This window comes from Prunus avium, chromosome 4, assembly GCF_965620075.1.
Source record: "Prunus avium chromosome 4, drPruAviu1.hap1.1, whole genome shotgun sequence".
NCBI classification, from domain to species: domain Eukaryota; kingdom Viridiplantae; phylum Streptophyta; class Magnoliopsida; order Rosales; family Rosaceae; genus Prunus; species Prunus avium.
Window position 1 is genome coordinate 19,338,384 of NC_142287.1, and position 18,579 is coordinate 19,356,962.

The window sequence follows — 18,579 nt, forward strand, 5'->3', positions numbered from 1 at the left end:
ACCCTAGGAAATAAGCCCATCACCATAATAAGATAGCCCATCATTTAAGGAAATTAGCCCATTCTCTTAATGGGCTAACCTATCACATTAGCAAAAACCCAAGCAGCCAAGAAAATATCTATAGTCTACAGCACTTAGCTTGAAACGTGAACCACGATGAAAGCCAAAGTGTATGTCGGTGAGCTGCTGAGAGGCTCCAGCACATGGGCATAGCAAACTTCAAAGAAGAACATGCAAAGATCCAGAGGATAATGGCGCGCACAGGTTGCTAGAAGGAGGGGCACTCTTCAAACCAACGCCCTTACCAATTTCTTTCTCCTACCCATTGAAGAGGGAAGGAAAGAAAGTGTGGAGGTGTTCAAAAATAAGAGTTCAACGCTGGAGGCGCTGCAGAAAGCCCTTAGAGCTCCCAAAAACCTTGTCTTGGTGTGTTTGGACTGAGGAAAATTGCAAAAAAGATGATGAATTGAAAGGAGAGAAGAAAAAGGGAAGGGGAGACTTGGCAAAATTGGAGAAAAGCCATTAGGTTTTCTTGGGAAGGAGGAGCTCCCAGCGGCTATAAAAGGGAGTGTCTCCTACCCATTGAAAAACAACTCAATTGAAGGCAAGCAAACCAGACCCAGAGAGCAAGCATCATCTCTCACCTCTGGAACCCTTCAATTTCGAGCCACACCTCTCCATCTCCTCCAATTTTCTTTTCTGGCAAGCCATTCCAGATCTTGACAGACTTTTCGTCAAGCTGCTGGAAATTACTCAAATAACCCATCATTCCTCCTTATCTCTCTCCCCCCTTAGCCAACCTTCTTAGAATCACTTTCCTTTCCTTAGAACCCCTGTTTCTCATAGGAATTCACAGTCCTCTCTCTCTTTAATGCTAAACTCATGATTGCTTTGCTCCCATGCCACAAGCTTCTCATGCCAAGCTAAAAATCTACCTGTAAGCAGATGTTGTTTTTGTTGGTGAAGGTAACCGGGGTGTTTCCTAAGGCTTCACCGTCCTTTCGAAGTATTCTCGGGGCTTGATTTTTGAACTCAGACACTGGGGGTAATTTCACCCATTTTCGCTCCTTACGGCAGCCCAACCCATTCGTCAGGCTGCTGGAACAAAAAGACCCCTACAAAAGATAACATCATGAGTTTTCATCATCTCTTTGTCATACTCAGCTGATGAAATAACTATGGTTGAAACTTCTCCAAGCCTCAGGTGCATAAGGGGTCCATATGTCTTGGTCAAGTCTCTAGTTTATGATGGGGTAGAGAGCAAATGAGCTAATGTATGCTTCCTATAAAGGGTAGCTTCCATGGCCCTTGTGGTAGATTTGAAACGGAGTCTTTGGTTTTGCCTCTGTTCCCACTACTACAAAAAGGGCAAAAGACGACCAGAAAAAGACGACGGTAGAACAAAAAACCGTCGTTGTTTTTAAAAAGACGACGGTAACAAAAAACCGTCGTGGATAAGTGACTTAATCAACTAAAAAATGGAGATACTGTTGAGAATTTTTTTATAACAACGCACACAAATAAAAAAGCGTCGTCTTATTAAAAAGCTTTTCTTCAGAGTTAAAATCTGACCAAAAAACAACGACAGTAGGTATGACAAGCGTCGTCTTTTAAAAATTAAGTGTCCTTTTTTTGGTAAAGACATGGTTGTTTTGAAAGAACTGTCGTCTATTATATGTAAAGATGACGGTTTTTTTTTTATAAAAAGGGTCGTCTATTATTAAGTAAAGACGACCCTTTTTATATGAAAATGGTCGTCTATTATGAAGTAAAGACGACCCTTTTCATATAAAAAGGGTCGTCTATTATATGTAAAGACGACGGTTTTTTTTATAAAAAGGGTCGTCTATTATTAAGTAAAGACGACCCTTCTTATATGAAAATGGTCGTTTATTATAAAGTGACGGTTTTTTTTTAAAAAAGGGTCGTCTATTATGAAGTAAAGATGACAGTTTATTTAAAAAAGGGTCGTCTATTATGAAGTAAAGATGACGGTTTTTTTTAAAAAGGGTCGTCCATTATGAAGTAAAGATGTCGGTTTTTTTAAAAAAAGGTCGTCTATTATATGTAAAGATGACGGTTTGTTTTTAAAAAGGGTCGTCTATTGTGAAGTAAAGATGACGGTTTTTTAAAAACAAGATTTAACGGTTATTTCAACTCTGATTTTGATGATTTTTTACAGCTACGCTCCTTGACCCTATATGAATACAATGACTGCATTCAATCGTCAATTTAAAATATTTACACTAGTGGATACCACAAAATCTTATGTTATATTTAATGAAAGTATAAATAAACTCTTAATTGTTAGTGAATATATTGTTTTGATGGCATACGCATTCTACGAAACTAGTTTCAACGATCCAACCGTCAAACTTGTTTGTTTACACATCGAGATCATATACGCCAAAAATTGAAAAAAAAATAAATCAGAGATCAAGTAACGGGACAAAACATTTCGACGGTTATAAACGAAAAATCAAGATTTAACGGTTATTTCAACTCTGATTTTGATGATTTTTTACAGCTACACTCCTTGACCCTATATGAATACAATTACTGCATTCGATCGTCAATTTAAAATATTTACACTAGTGGATACCACAAAATCTTATGTTATATTTAATAAAAGTATAAATAAACTCTTAATTGTTAGTGAATATATTGTTTTGATGGCATACGCATTCTATGAAACAAGTTTCAACGATCCAACCGTCAAATTTGTTTGTTTACACTTCGAGATCATATATGCCAAAAATCGAAAAAATAAAACATTCAGAGATTAAGTAATAGGACAAAACTTTTTGACGGTTATAAACGAAAAATCACGATTTAACGGTTATTTCAACTCTGATTTTGATGATTTTTTTACAGCTACACTCCTTGACCCTATATGAATACAATGAACCAATTCGATCGTCAATTTAAAATATTTACACTAGTGGATACCACAAAATCTTATGTTGTATTTAATGAAAGTATAAATAAAAAAAGGGTCGTCTATTGTGAAGTACAGATGACGGTTTTTTTAAAAAAAGGGTCGTCTATTATGAAGTAAAGATGACGCTTTTTTAAAAAAAGGGTCGTCTATTATATGTTAAGATGAAGGTTTTTTTTAAATGCGTCGTCTTTTAAAACACGCTAAAAAATGGCCGCTTAAGTGAATTCGCGCTCGACAAATTTTCAAATTTTCACCCGTCTTTGAAAACCTTATCTCTCATTAACAAGCGTCGTCTTTTAAAACACGCTAAAAAAAGGCTACTTAAGTGAATTCGCGCTCGACAAATTTTCAGATTTTCCCCCGTCTCTGAAAACCTTATCTCTCCCTCCTTGAAACCCTCCTGCACTCTCTAAAACACCCTCATGAAACTCTATATAAAATCATCAAAAAATCGATATCAATGAAGGAGTTGAGAGATTGAGGTCTTCGCAGATCCATAAGATGTAGATGGAGGTTCTGTATTTGAGAATCAAAGCTGGTTGAAAGGTTTGATTTGAAAGATCTCGACCTTCACTTTCTTCAAAGAAGATCTCGCTCTCAGGCACTCAACTCGCTCATCAAACTCAGCGACTCGATCTAGAAAGACTTATGGAAATCGGTCTATATATATATATATATATATATATATATATATATATATATATATATATATATGTTTGTTCATGTATTGTGCTAATTTCGTGGGATTTAAGTGAGTTTCTCATTTGGATTTTTTTTATAAATATGCACAGCCGTCCCACAAGGCCTTCGTAATCAAGAAGAAGCTGACAAAGAAGATGAGGCAAAACATACCCATCCCTCACTAGATAACCGACAACATCATCAGGTCCAAAATACTTTTTGTTTTTGTTGTTTACTTTAATTATTTTGGAATTTCATTGTTAATTTTCTGAATCTCTGATTTTTCATTTGTTATGGTGCCACCACAAGAACAGGTACTTTGCCAATTATGCCAATTGTGTTCTGCTGTCATTCTAGAGCTGCATAGATCTTTTTGCTAAGGTTAGGTTACTGCTAAACAAGTTTATGTTTAAGAGTATTGGGGTCTCTTTCGTGCAGGTCTTTCCTTTTCCCACACCAACAACTTGGAAAATGTGCAAGAAGGCAGAGCTAAGTCAACCCAAGAACAAATTGATGAAGTTAAAATCAAATTAGTAGAATTTGTGAGCTCCGTTATTTCTAATTATAGGTAGGAAGTATGTATGTAATAGAATAAAGATTGGTTGACTATGTAATAACTATTGACTCTTCAAAAAACTAAAGATAATAAAACGATGGTTTTATTGGAAAAACCGTCATCTGTATATAATATCAATGACCTCTTTTAACACCATAATGTCTTTTTTATATAAAATCAACGACGGTTTTACTAAAAAATCGTTGTCTTAGAGTTAATAGACGACAATATTTCAAGAAATCGTCGTCTTCACATTTAATAGATGATGACTTTTTAACAAAACCGACGTCTTTGGATATAATAAAACATAGTTCTTTAACAAAAACCGTCGTTTTTACATCAAATAGACGAAAGTTCTTAAAAAAAACGTCGTCTATTATATGTAAATAGACGACGGTTTTGAGTAAAAGCGTCGTCTTTACAAATAATATACGACGGGGATTTACCGTCGTGGTTTTATGCATCAAAAGATGTCAGTCGATTTCACGACGATTGAAAAACCGAATACACGACGGTGGATTACCATCGTCTATTTCGATTTTTGTAGTAGTGTCCCTATTTTCAGTACCAAAAAGATAAAAGAGCATTTACATCTATGCATATATAACATAGGATATAGCTATGTCTTTTTCTGATGCAAAGATTCTGCAACCTTGGTTGGTATCTATTTCCTTTTATAATAATTACTATTGTTATTCTTTATGCGCATCGTTTCAGTTCTGTTTACTAATAAGTCCAAGCCCACTAGAAATGAAGGGCCCTGGCAAGTGTATTATTAGTCCAATAACAGACAGTACACAGAAAGAATATAGAATTCAACAATTGGCCAATCCGAGGTATTAAAGTTTAATCGAGGATGTTGCCATTGTTATAAAATATATGTAATGGATGCCCACAATACTTTAGTATACCTAATGTATGTGAGATCATACCCAACTATACCTTCCGGATGACTCACCCCATTATGCTATCAATGGGAACATTTATGTAATTTTAAATGTATGTATTCTGCCTATAAATAGGCACCAATATCAATAAGAAGATACAGAGAAGATGAACAAGCCTAGAGAACATTCTTATGGCTTTCTCTACATCTATACTCTCTTAAATTCTCTCTCAATTCCTTTAGTTTTATATCACGTTATCAGCACGACTTCGCTTTCAAAATACCAACTGAGTTCTCCGATCAAACTCCTCTGCTTCATTACCTTTCTATCTCAAGCCTTAGCTGCTAACCTCTGCAACTACAAATATCCTCTCTAAAACAATATATACAAACATGTAAGAGAAGAAAGGGGTAAAGAAAACACAATCTAGATAAACACCACCCACCGCCTCCATCCCTCTATCTCCCATGAAAACACTACATAAAAGTCGTACTTGTACCAAAGAGAGACTTACCAGGGATGGGATGGAGACTGAACTGTGATCTGCTTACGAAGGAGATGCCAACTGAAAGGACTACGGCACAAAACAAGGAAAAAGAATTTTTAGTGACTATCTGAGAGATAAGTCCTCTACTTTTATTTATCCTGATAGTTTATTACATTATTATATCTATAATATTATATATATTCATATTGACCATAAAAAGCAAGTAAAGTTGTGCAGGAGAAGCTCGTGCAAGTAAAGGTGTCCATCCACTATGTTTATGAAATACACTTAAGGAGCATGCGTGGTGATATCCTACACAAAGATCAATTCTATTTATTTGTCTTTTATAAATATATGTTACTTTATTGCATCTTTCTGAAACTTTTTGATATTATTGCTAGAAGCTTTACGCCCATACTTTTATATTTTAGTTTAATAAATTAATATATTACCTAATATATACATACAATATATAATATACTTACATGTGTTCGGCTTAACACACATATATACCTATATATATATATATATATATATATATTTCTTTATGCTTTTATTGATAATTATCTTTAAATATGTATGGTTCCTAATAATCTGTTTGATTATTCAACAGGACCTAGGAAAGGTCACTGCCACAATTGATCATGAGAGGTCATTGCTACAATCATAATGAAATGGCAGAGATAAGAAATTGATTATCAGGGATGCCTGTGAACTCACAGCCCACGTATGATCGATTAAGACCAGAAGATCTTGATCCTTAAATATATAATGAAGGGCTAGAAGTCCCTAAATTCATGTAAATCTAAAAAAAGGCCAGAAGATCCCTTTTGTATTAAGTGGTGGTTTTATCCCTATATTTATTTATTTTTATTTAAAGTATGGAGTAAAATTAATACCCATACAAGCACATTTATTTTATCGTACATTTACTTTTATTTAAAGTATGGTGCGGAATTAACGCCCATACAACAAGCACTTTACTTTATGAATTTATTTTACTGCATATTTATTTTGAGAATTTATTTTACAAGTTCATTATGATGAATTGTATATCATGCAAGAAATTGGAACCTGACGTTCCTTGATCCTCATCATACTACATTAGAACCTGAAGATCTTTAATGATGAAATAAAATGAGAGCTGGCAGTCTCTTTGAAATTATATTTGTGAAAATATGATCGGACCCAAAAATCATTGACATGTAAACCAGGACTTGAAGCTCCTTGATAATATGATAATAGTGTCAGACACATGAATAGTAAATATACTGGCAAATGTATTATGCATGAATATTAAACATTTTGGGTACTCCGTTACTATATACAAAAAGGGACTTGCAGTTCCCTAAACTCATAAAAGAGCAATAAAATGAAAAACCAGAAGTTTCACCTATTTATTTTACAGCAGTTTAATTATTGTCTTACTTTTATTGTATCTTATTTATTTCATTTCAGTATTTTATGTGTAATCCAAAACCAGAAGATTTGAGTACATTTACTTAAATATAATTTTGGAATTTAATTCATGAAACCCGAAGTTTTATATATATGAGATAAATTTCCAAGAACCAGAAGTTCTGTAAACAAACGTACAAGATGTTTACATAGAATCTGAAGTTCTATATTTTTGATATCACAATTAGGGCATCATAAGATCAAGATTACAAAGAACCTGAAGTTTTATTGGTCATCCATATTATTTCAAAAATGGACTTGAAGTTCATATGATTTAAAGGTTTAGTGGAGACTATGTTCATATCATTATAGAGAATTGGAACTTGCAGTTCTATATTACAAAGGGGAAAATTACATAATCAAAATTACTCAAATATTTAATGCCTCAGATTTGGGCATCCGTAGGAGAATCTTTGTGTTCTTCATTCTCCTCATGAACTTGCAACACAGAAACAAGTTCCTCCAAATCTTTATTACTTTTCTCCAGTCTTCTAAGTTTTTGATTAGCCTCAGTCAGCCTTCTGCGCAGTATCAGGACTTGAGATCTAAGTGCCTGCACTTCTTGTGATCTGGCCAGTATCCGTTGTCCTAAATTGGTAACTGATGCAGCATGCTGCATGCTAGCAACCAAAGAATCATTGACAACTTCACTATCTGATCTCAGTGCTAACAATATTTGCTCCTGGGGAGCAGTATTCAAATCAAAATTATTTTGAGGATAGGAAGACATTTTTAAGGAGAAGATGTGGAAATGAACCACTTAAGTAATAGCAGAAAATAAGGAACGTATTCTATTGATGAACCGTGAATTGTAAGCATCATATATATATATAGGTGAGCAACATGACAACCATCCATATAATTCGAATTCTTGTTCCACAAATCTATTCTGCCCACTCAAACTTGTCGACCATGGTAAGGTATCCGATCCAACCTTTGAGATATTTTTATATATATAAGGGATTCAATTCTTATCGTTTTACTCTTTGCATAAATTCCGGATTGTCTTATTGAGAATTTTGTCAAAAGTAATCTGATTGATTAGAGCCTAACGTATGGTTTAAGTTTAGACCACCTGTTTTCTATATTCTTATTTCTGCTATATATATATTCCCTACTCTTGGACGGTTTCATAATACCCCTTTGTTGTTGCTCTCTAAAGAAAGGATGAGATATCAACCTGAATTCTCTCAACAGCACTTGGCGTGCTTAGGAATCCTGAAGATTTCCATGGAAGCAAGATTATCTTTGATCAAGACCTTCAGAAGCAAGATTATCTTTGATCATGATCCACTACTTTGTTAGGGTAGTTGTTTGATCATGGATCAGCCTCGTTCACTGAGCTTCTGGGTCCATTTATGATAAGAAAGAGAGGACATTGTTCATTAGAACATATATACCTCTCTCACATATGATAGAAGAGGAAGATCCATATGCTTCATGGATCAGAATATGGATGATATATCATCAGAACATGAAGCATGGTACGTTTCCATCACAACATGAATCTCTCCAATATATTTCATGTTCTTCATGTAACCTCTCTACATTCTAATGATCAAAGGAAGTTTGTAAGCCTCACACTTTTTATAGATTGTTGTGAGTTTGCTTTTTATATTATAAGCATTATCCTGTATCTTTGTGATTCTATTAAGTGAACCTGAAGTTTGTGTTCTTTGTTGTCTCCAAAACCTATGCTTATAATACTTCTGGATTCATCTTGATGAGGCAAAATTCCCGTCGTTAGGGGGAGAATTGGTTGTTCCTGAAAGAACAAAGAACGACGTGAATGATTATGGAATATGTTTATTATTGTCTCATTATAAATTGAAGCAAATTCAGACAGAAAAAGACTGTAAGTCAAATGCCAGAAGTTCAAGCACATACAAACGCATAGTAATGAGTAATATGTTGGATGCCTGAAGCAGGACAGATAAAGATGTTGGATGCCTGAAGCATGACATATCTATAGGTTCCAAACTCCTCAGAAGTGGAGATTAATTGCAAAGTTTAAGCCCTATTTAAAATAACGCTCTAGAAGAGGTTATGATCCACATTCTATAAATTCTATATCTTAGAAGAGATATTTGTTCATGAAGTGACAATGAAAGCCTCTGAAATGGCACTGGTACCAGAAAATAATGAAAGCAATGAGATGCTTATAAATTATGCATGCGCATGCACATGAGAATTGTGGGATCACGAATTGATGATATATTGGTTTATAGTACGTACTTAAAGATATCAAGGGCTATACATGATGATATTGCACCACTTGTTATAATTGTCGACAAATGTAAATAAAGATTGGCCAACTGGAAGAGGCAGTCCAGTATAGTTGAAAATTTCCTGAAAAAGTGCAATGATTGAACCTATAGATAAAAACACCAAAAAGATATGAAAATGTATATGTTGTAAAATGGTGTTTAAGATAAAGTGAAATAAATCACTTGATGATATGGCACAACGTTTCCCAGTAAAGACATGGGATTATGATGGTAAACATATGCAGCTATGTTATGCATATTCATGTGTATGAAAATTCCTGAAGAATTCAAAATGCCTGAAGCAAATGATTTAAAAATATGATGGCTTGTAATGATCCTTGTGTGGATTAAAGTATTGTGGAAGAATATGGTATAATCGACTTAATGAATATCTATATGTATAAATAATCCAAATTTTGGAAATGAGTTTACCATCATTGCAGTATATATATAAAGAATTTTATTAGAACTCTTGAAGAGTTTACAAAGGCTTCCCCTGATTTAATAAAGGAATTTGAAATGAGAAATCTATAAAGATTATAAAGTGTATAAAACATATCGCCAGAAGAAATTTTCCTGAAGAATACAAAGGAATAAATTCTAAGAGATATAACGTGCCATGCAATATATAAATTGCACAAAGAAATCTAGAAGAAGAGAAAAGAGCCCGGAGCTCAATATAGAGCCTGATGCTCAGTGTAGAGCCTGACGCTCAATGTAGAGCCTGCCGCTCAATGTAGAGCTTGAAGCTCAGTTGAAGTACTCAATCGACTTGAAATGAATAAATTGCCTCAGAGAGTACTTTTGATTGAATTCGAATTCAAAACGTTGCAACGTATTCAAATATTTGAAGTTATGAGAATTAGACTCCCGAAGAGCTTATGAAGAATAGCATATGCAAGTATCCTCAAAACATACAAGAATATGTATGAGTGAGTGATTATACCAGACAAACATTTATAAGTATGAGCTCATAGTTTTTAAATATTTTAGAGTCATTATTCAAGCCATTGTATGTAGTAAAATATTTGTGAAAATAGTCTAGATGTTGTTGTATTATTCTAACCTCAACAGGGACTAAATAAATGAAGACACACATATATCCTCCAATGATGCTACAAGAGCAAATTTTATAGAGGCATTACTAAAGCTCAATTTGTGAAGGACAAATGTGATAAGCAATATAAGACATGTATGGAGTTATCAGGGGGAGTAACTCTTCAGGGGGAGCATTCCTACAATATTGCAAGATTAATTCACAGAAAGTAATGCCAACTACGACATTTAGAAAGATAGTCAACATTATGGCTTAATGATATTTTGCAAGCATCAGGGGGAGCGTGCAAGATCTTCACACACTGTACTCTTTTTCCTTCGTCCTGGTTTTTATCCCACTGGGTTTTTCCTGGCAAGGTTTTAACGAGGCAGTGTCGCACGCGTGTCAGTGATCTGTACACAGATTTTTATGTTACACATGGTTATGTACTCTTTTTCCCTTCGACCAGTTTTTGTCCCACTGGGTTTTACTGGCAAGGTTTTTAATGAGGCATATTCCATGTATTGTGGACATCCAAGGGGGAGTGTTATAAAATATATGTAATGGATGCCCACAATACTTTAGTATACCTAATGTATGTGAGATCATACCCAACTATACCTTCCGGATGACTCACCCCATTATGCTATCAATGGGAACATTTATGTAATTTTAAATGTATGTATTCTGCCTATAAATAGGCACCAATATCAATAAGAAGATACAGAGAAGATGAACAAGCCTAGAGAACATTCTTATGGCTTTCTCTACATCTATACTCTCTTAAATTCTCTCTCAATTCCTTTAGTTTTATATCAGCCATGTGTTTTTCCAGGTGCTAAGATTCTCTCAACTCTCTATGTACATCAAATCTAGGAAATAAATACCAATAAACCGGAAAATAAATCCTTTAGGGATTACGTCTCATTATACCCCCGCAAGCTGATGGGCGGGGGAGCACAAGCAACTTGGACTGAAGTAAAGAAAACTGAGCAGGAGATAGACCCATAGTGAAAATATCAGCAATCTGATCAGTGGTAGAACAATAAGCAACAAGCAACTCATTGCGCACCACCTTTTCACGAACAAAATGATAATCAACCTCAACATGGCGAGTGCAAGTGTGAAACACCGGAATAGAGGCAACAGAGAGAGTGAGCACTAATATTATCACACCAAAGCTTAGGACAAGGTACTGGAAGATGAAGATCAAGAAACAAAGCCCGTAACCTAGACAGAGTGACAAGACCCGCTCCGAATTTCCTCGGAATCCGGAACGAATCCTGTGAAATTTCCGGCATCACACCGATGCCGGACCCACTTACTAAAACTATAGCCTCTTTTTCAAATTAAAGAAAAGAGGCACGAGACTTGTCAAAATTTCGGCATAGGCTCCCCTAAAAATTGAACAATTCCCCAAATTCTCAACCTGTTAAAAAACACAATTAATATCCACAACTGGCAGCATGAACAAGTTAACCTTCAAGCAGTTTACAAACTAGGCCTCTGGCCGTTAATAATTTCAAACAGAACCACCAGTGAAGCTCTTAAGTCAAATGATGAGATTGAACGGTGCAATTAATGAACTCAAACTAAATTATGCATGCCCACCATAAATAACATAAAATAACTTCTCCATTGCATTCAAGCGATGTTTAACAACCCAACACAATCATAAGTAAGTTTAAGCACTCGGCCCAAATCATATAGCAATCCAAAACGGTTTTCAAACCTATCTTGGCCACAACCACATTTTAACAACACTCACTTAGTCCAACAGGAAAATGAATATTCATTCAATCAAACCTTGTTTTCAATCGAGCTTTAAAACAACCGACAAGGTCGGCACCAAACTCAACCAAAAATCAAAAGAAGTGAGACTAGATCCAAACGACTAAACTAAAGTTCTAGAAATATCTTTAGTTCACGGCTGCACCTAGCTGGAACCCCAGGCTACCTACGTACCCTTACTGAGGGATCAAGCCACACGTAGTTCTTCCCTCCATATTCACGAACCAGGTAATATACAATCATTTTCAGTAGTACAAATAAGTTATATTCTAGAATTATCCTTTCCCTTTAATTTAAATCACATCACAACAAACATAATTCTTTTTAAATATTAATCTTTCCCCGACATAGTAAAATAATCCTTTTTTCCTCTTTCTGTTACTTTACTACACGCCGGAGAGTCCAACGCCACGCGTAGTAAAGTAACAGTAACCCAAGTATACGAATCCTCTATCACACGCCGTATAATCCAACGCCACGTGTGATAAGCTAATAACATAACCATACATGCCCACACGCCGGAATCATCCAACGCCACGTGTGGCAAGGTAACTAGTATTTCAATGAGCCCACACCCCGGAAGATCCAACGCGACGTGTGGCCCAACCAAACCATGTTCCATGTGCGCAAACTGTTTTATCACACATCGGATCATCCAACGCCGCGTGTGATAAGCTAACCTCATAACCATATATGCCCACACGCCGGAATATCCAACGCCACGCGTGACAAACTAACAACCAACCTTATATGCCCACACACCAGAATCATCAAACGCCACGTGTGGGTACAACAACAATCCATATATAAAACTATTATAAACGGTTATGTAAATCTCAAACTTATTATAATATATAAATAGGTATGTAAGTATCACACCAACTTAAGTACTGAGGAAAACAATCCAACAGGGGGATTGTTTGGCTAGCCCACAGAATTTCCAGTTTCTATCCTACATCTAGGGATAAGCAGTCCAACCGGTGAACGAACACTCTACTGCACACACGCTGGAAGTTCCAACGCCACGTGTGGCCAAAACCAATCACTAAGTCCTACGCGTGCAGACAAACTTTATCACACGCCGGAAGATCCAACGCCACGTGTGATACAAACAACAAAATCATATATGCCCAAACTCACATTAATATTATGCCCAAATACTTCATCATAATAAGCATCGAAATTTTCAAACATAAATCCTTATTCAAACCACATCAAGATTCTCAAAATGGAAATAATCAAAATTCCACTTTTAAGCAATATATATATATATATATATATATATATATATATATATATATATATATATATATATATATATATAACCTTTATAAATATATATACATACATATAAATCCCATAATGAACAATCTATATTTAATGCATATTAATTCAATCAATAAAAACAATGCACCTTCAAAACAAAGTCCAATAGTTCCATAAAATACTATAAAACAATCTCATATGCCCAACATAATCAAAATAACTCAAATAACAGTCAGGACCTATTTATAAGGTCGTTCTAGCACTTTTCAATGGGTGAAACTACCTCAGAAGACTCACGGTCAACCGAGGGTCAAACTGCCCAAATTTGGATAAACGGGCCCGCGGGGCCCACAACCTCCGATTTCCGATCCGAAAGTTCCTATGGGTTCAACAAGGTTTAATAAGCATCTCCTGCAAGTTTGGTCTGAATCGAACGGTCAAATCGCTCGCGATCGCACGATCGGACGGTTATCATTTAACCCAAACTTTAAGTTATTAAATCGGAACATCCGGGGCTCCGATTCACGGTCCGCGAAATCCTACATGATCCTAGGAATGCCTAGATCAACACATATTAAATTGGAGTCGATCCAACGGTCCGAACATATCAAACCCGGATACCGCCTAATATGCGATATCTGATCGACGATCAAACGATAACCAAAATGATATCCGAGCATATCGTCGTGCTCGAGACGACATGGGGATTATTTTAGGACTCTAAGACCGGCTAATAAGTGGCCCACGCGCCGCCACACGTGCCGGTAGCACGTGGGTGTCCAAGGCGATTCCGGCAATCGAAAAATCTCCAAACCGTTGGTCAAGACTTATACCTACATGATCACCACATAGAGTGGAGCAACTTTTGTTCTTGGAACTACCCCAAAAAGTCGACGAAAGTGGCTGGAATAGGAAGCCAAAAACCGACCGAACTATTATCGCTTATTTGACTACCAAAACGCAGAAATTTCCCCTAAATATCACAACTAGCAGCTAGAACTCATTGAAAGGATAGAAAAAGCATACCTGGATCGACAATTTTGGTGGCCAGAGACGTTCGAACGAGCTCCAGAAAATCTGGGTAAAAATCCGACCAATCTCATTCTTTTTCAAGCGAATGTCGGCGGTGCCTTCGATGGGGGGAAGGGTAGGACAGAGAGAGGAGGAGATGGTGGTTCGTTTGGTACCGGCCCCGTGGCCGGTGGTGGGCAGTGGCGGCGGTGGCGGCTCAAACAAGCCACCGGTGAACAGTAATAGCGGGGGAGGGGGGTTCTGGTTCACGACGGGTTGAGAGAGAGAGAAATCTGTTTTTATAAAAATTCAATTTTGAAATCATTATGATTGTGCCACTACGTGTATTTTGATCTTAACTTTCTCGTTACAACTTCGATTCGAGCCCACTATGTGTCTACGAACTCATCTTGGTACGATCTACATAAAAATACCACTCACTACCCCAAAATCTTTCTGGATTAAAAAGTGAGCATCTTACCCCTACCCCGAGGGCAAAATTGTAAATTCATAATTCATGGAATTAATTAAATTCACAATTCATTTTATTTTGGGTCGGGATGTTACACAGCGTGGCGGTACTGTAAGCAAGGTTGCAGTACTCGGACTCAGTACTGGAGCGGGAGACACCGCGTTGCTTCTTTGAGCTCCAAGAAATTAAGTTAGTACCGAAATAAACGCAATAGCCACTAGTGGATCCACGATCATCGGGATCCCCTGCATAATCGGCATTAGAATCGTCATTGAGATAAAGAGCGCTTGGCGAATAGAGTAACCCATGAGTAAGTGTGCCATTGAGATAATGAAGAATGCGCTTAACAGCGAGACAATGAACAGTAGTGGGTTGATGCATAAATTGACAAACTTGATTAACAGTAAAGGCAATGTCTGGGCGAGTAAGGGTTAAGTACTGAAGAGCACCACGGTACTCCGTGGGGTCAGAGAGAGGATCGCCATCAGATATGCTAAGACGACAACTACTGACAATTGGTGTAGGCACGGGTTTGGCTTTGTGCACATTATCACGCTTGAGGAGATCCACAACATATTTGGTCTGAGTAAGAGATAGAACGGACGAAGTACGAATAAGTTCCATGCCCAAAATATAATGAGCGGGCCTAAGATCCTTCATAGAAAATTAACAACCCAATTTAGAAATAAGTGTGGTGATGCAAGAGGGATCAAAGCTAGTGACAAGGATATCATCAACATAAATCAACAAATACATGCAAACAAAACCATGAATGGAGATGAAGAGAGAAGAATCGGACTTAGATGCAATGAATCCCAACTTAAGAAGATGAGAAGAGAAACACTGAAACCAAGAGCGAGGAGCCTGCTTGAGACCATAAAGAGATCGGCGTAAATGACATACATGATCAGGATAGGTGGGATCCACAAAGCAAACGGGCTGGCACATATAAACCTCTTCATTTAGGTAACCATGCAAGAAGGCATTCTGACATCCAATTGACGAACCAGCCAACCAAATTGCACAGAGAGAGCCAAGATAAGACGAATAGTAGAATGATTAACAATGGGACTGACGGTTTCACCATAGTCCAAGCCCGATTGTTGATGAAAACTATTGGTCACTAAGCGAGCCTTAGAACGTTGAATAAAGCCATCGAAATTCCGCTTGAAACGAAAAACCCACTTATTCGGCAACACATTCATAGTGGAGTACGAGGGACCAAATTCCAAGTCCCAGCACGAAGAAGAGCATTAAACTCATCCGCCATAGCAAGACACCATTCCTTATGCTTGTTAGCCTGTGAAAAAAATGTAGGCTCAACAGTATCATTAGTAGAAGATGAAACCAATGCATGATTAGCTAATTTAGGATTAGGTTTATGGATAACGGTTTTAGCATGAGTAACCATCGAATGAGCAAGGGAGGCACTTACCAGAGACGTATCAAAAATAAGAGGAGAAGATGTACCAGATGAAATAGGGGCTAGAAGAGGGAAGAAAAGTTTGCGGTTTGGGTTCTTAGTGTAGGTCTAAGAGAATCAAGAAGCTGAAGGCGCAGGGGGACTAACCGGCGGGTGAGAAGGGCATGAGGAATCAGTTGGCTGTACGACTAGGGAGTTGGGCGCAAAAGCAAATGCGGCATGGGTGATGGCAAATACAGATAGGGCAGAGCTAGAAACACGTGTTACTGTGGAGGCGGGAGGGGCAGGCACTGGAGAAGGGTGACTAGACATAGGCTATGATACTGGAAGACGTGGGTTATAGGAAGAGAAATGCGGGATAGAGAAGATGAGAGGCGGGTCCGATAACAGAGAATGGTCTGGAGTAGGAGCAGCCTGGGCCTTGTTAAATGGAAAAGAAAATTCATCAAATAACACATGACTCAATAAAAAAAAACGCAAATAGAAACAAGATCTAAGCAACGATAACCCTGATGGTTCAAAGAATAACCAAGAAACACACATTTGGAAGACCGAAATTGTAATTTATTATTATTATATGGCCGTAAATAAGGAACACATGCACACCCAAAAGTTTTTAAAAACGAATAATTAGGTTCTTTGTGAAACAAAATTTCATAGGGTGATTTGTGTTGAAGCAACTTAGAAGGAAGATTGTAAGTATCGGCTAAGCCATTTTGCTCAGGATGATGTGGACAAGAAAGACGATGATGAATGCCATGATGAGATTAAAAAAAAATCCTTAAATTGATGACTAGCGTATTCCTCACCCCCATCGGATTGAAAGGGCTTAATCGTAGTAGAAAACAGATTTTCAACCAAAGCTTTAAATTAACAAAGTGAGAGAAACCCTTTGATTTCAATTTCATCGGAAAAATCCAAGAATAACGAGAAAAATCATCAACAAATAAAACATAATAATTAAAACCAGCAATAGATTTATTTGAAGAACTCCACACATCGGAGTGAATATGTTTCAGCGGAGAATAAGAGACAAGAAGATGAACTAAAGGGTAATTTAACACTTTTACCCAACAAACATGATTGACAAAAAGAACTAAACCTAGTGCCAGAAGATGGCAGTTTATTATGTGATACAAAAATTGCAAAGTAGATGAAGCAGGATGACCAAGGTGAGAGTGCGACACGGAGCGGTCAACACGGACACCTAGTAAAGCAAAACTATAAGGCAAAACTTGAAAAGACTCATTCGGTGTAAAAGAAAATGGATATAGGCCATTGCTACTCTTGCCCCAGAAAAGCATCTTCCCCATCACCAAATCCTAGATTAAATAACAATCAAGAAAAAAAGTGAAGAAACAATGGTTGTCATTAGCAAATTTATGAATAGATAAAAGAGGAAGAGAGGCATCGGGATAGTGAAGAACATCATTGAGGTGAAAAGAAGAATTAAGGTGAGAGAAACGAGAGTGACCAATATTTTTAATAGGCAAACCTGTTCCACCAAGCACACCTCCAACATTGTCAGAACCATGATACTCTCTAGAAAGGGGTAAGTTTCTCAAGTCGTTGGTAATGTGAGTGTTAGCACCGGTATAAGCAACCCATTGTTGATGGCCACTATGCGAAGGATGTTGAGCGAAGGCACAGAACAAGCCTTAGAGGGACAGACAGCAGCGATGTGGCCAAAACCATGACAATTGAAACATTGAATAGGCCCACGGGTAGAAGGAGGCCCAAAATAGGAAGGAGTAGAGCCACAAGGTAGTAGGCCAATAACACCAAGCCCAAAAGTATTGCCAAGACGTTGCTGATGTGGACCTGAGCGAGGAGCACTATTAGGTGTGCCAAAAAAACTACGACATAAGGAAAAGCCAGAGCGTGAGGGCGAGAAAGAACCACGATTGCCAAAAATGCGACCACTTTGACTAGCAAATCTGTCGTGATCGCCATATCCACGACCACTGTGACCTCCACAGGAAGCCACCATGGCTGTCACACCAGAAGAAACAGTAGGAGAAGAAGAAGCCTGAAGTCGATGTTCCGTAGAGAGAAAGAGAGCTTCAAGATAAGAAATACTAATGGGTGTCTCACGAGCTTAAGCAGCGGCAACAGTGTTTTCATAAAGGGGCCAACATTGTTCATAACCTCAACAAAGAGATCAGAATCAGAAATGGGAGCACCAGCCAAAGCCAAGTTATCGAAAATAGAGTTAATGCGATCAAGAAAATCAATGATGGGAGAATCACCACGGGTCATGCGAAGCAAATCACTGCGTAGTTGAAGAAGACTATTTTGATTCG

The 18,579-nt window shown here is 37.2% G+C and overlaps 1 long non-coding RNA gene across 1 annotated transcript; it reads right to left on the bottom strand.

The window, feature by feature from the left end:
• Positions 1 to 5,042: 5,042 nt before the first annotated feature.
• On the bottom strand, positions 5,043 to 5,951 carry LOC110767388 (uncharacterized). Its single transcript, XR_002528316.2, has 2 exons — positions 5,580 to 5,951; positions 5,043 to 5,437 (listed from the first exon to the last, which is right to left on the bottom strand). It is a non-coding gene; the product is annotated as an uncharacterized LOC110767388 (long non-coding RNA).
• Positions 5,952 to 18,579: the final 12,628 nt, after the last annotated feature.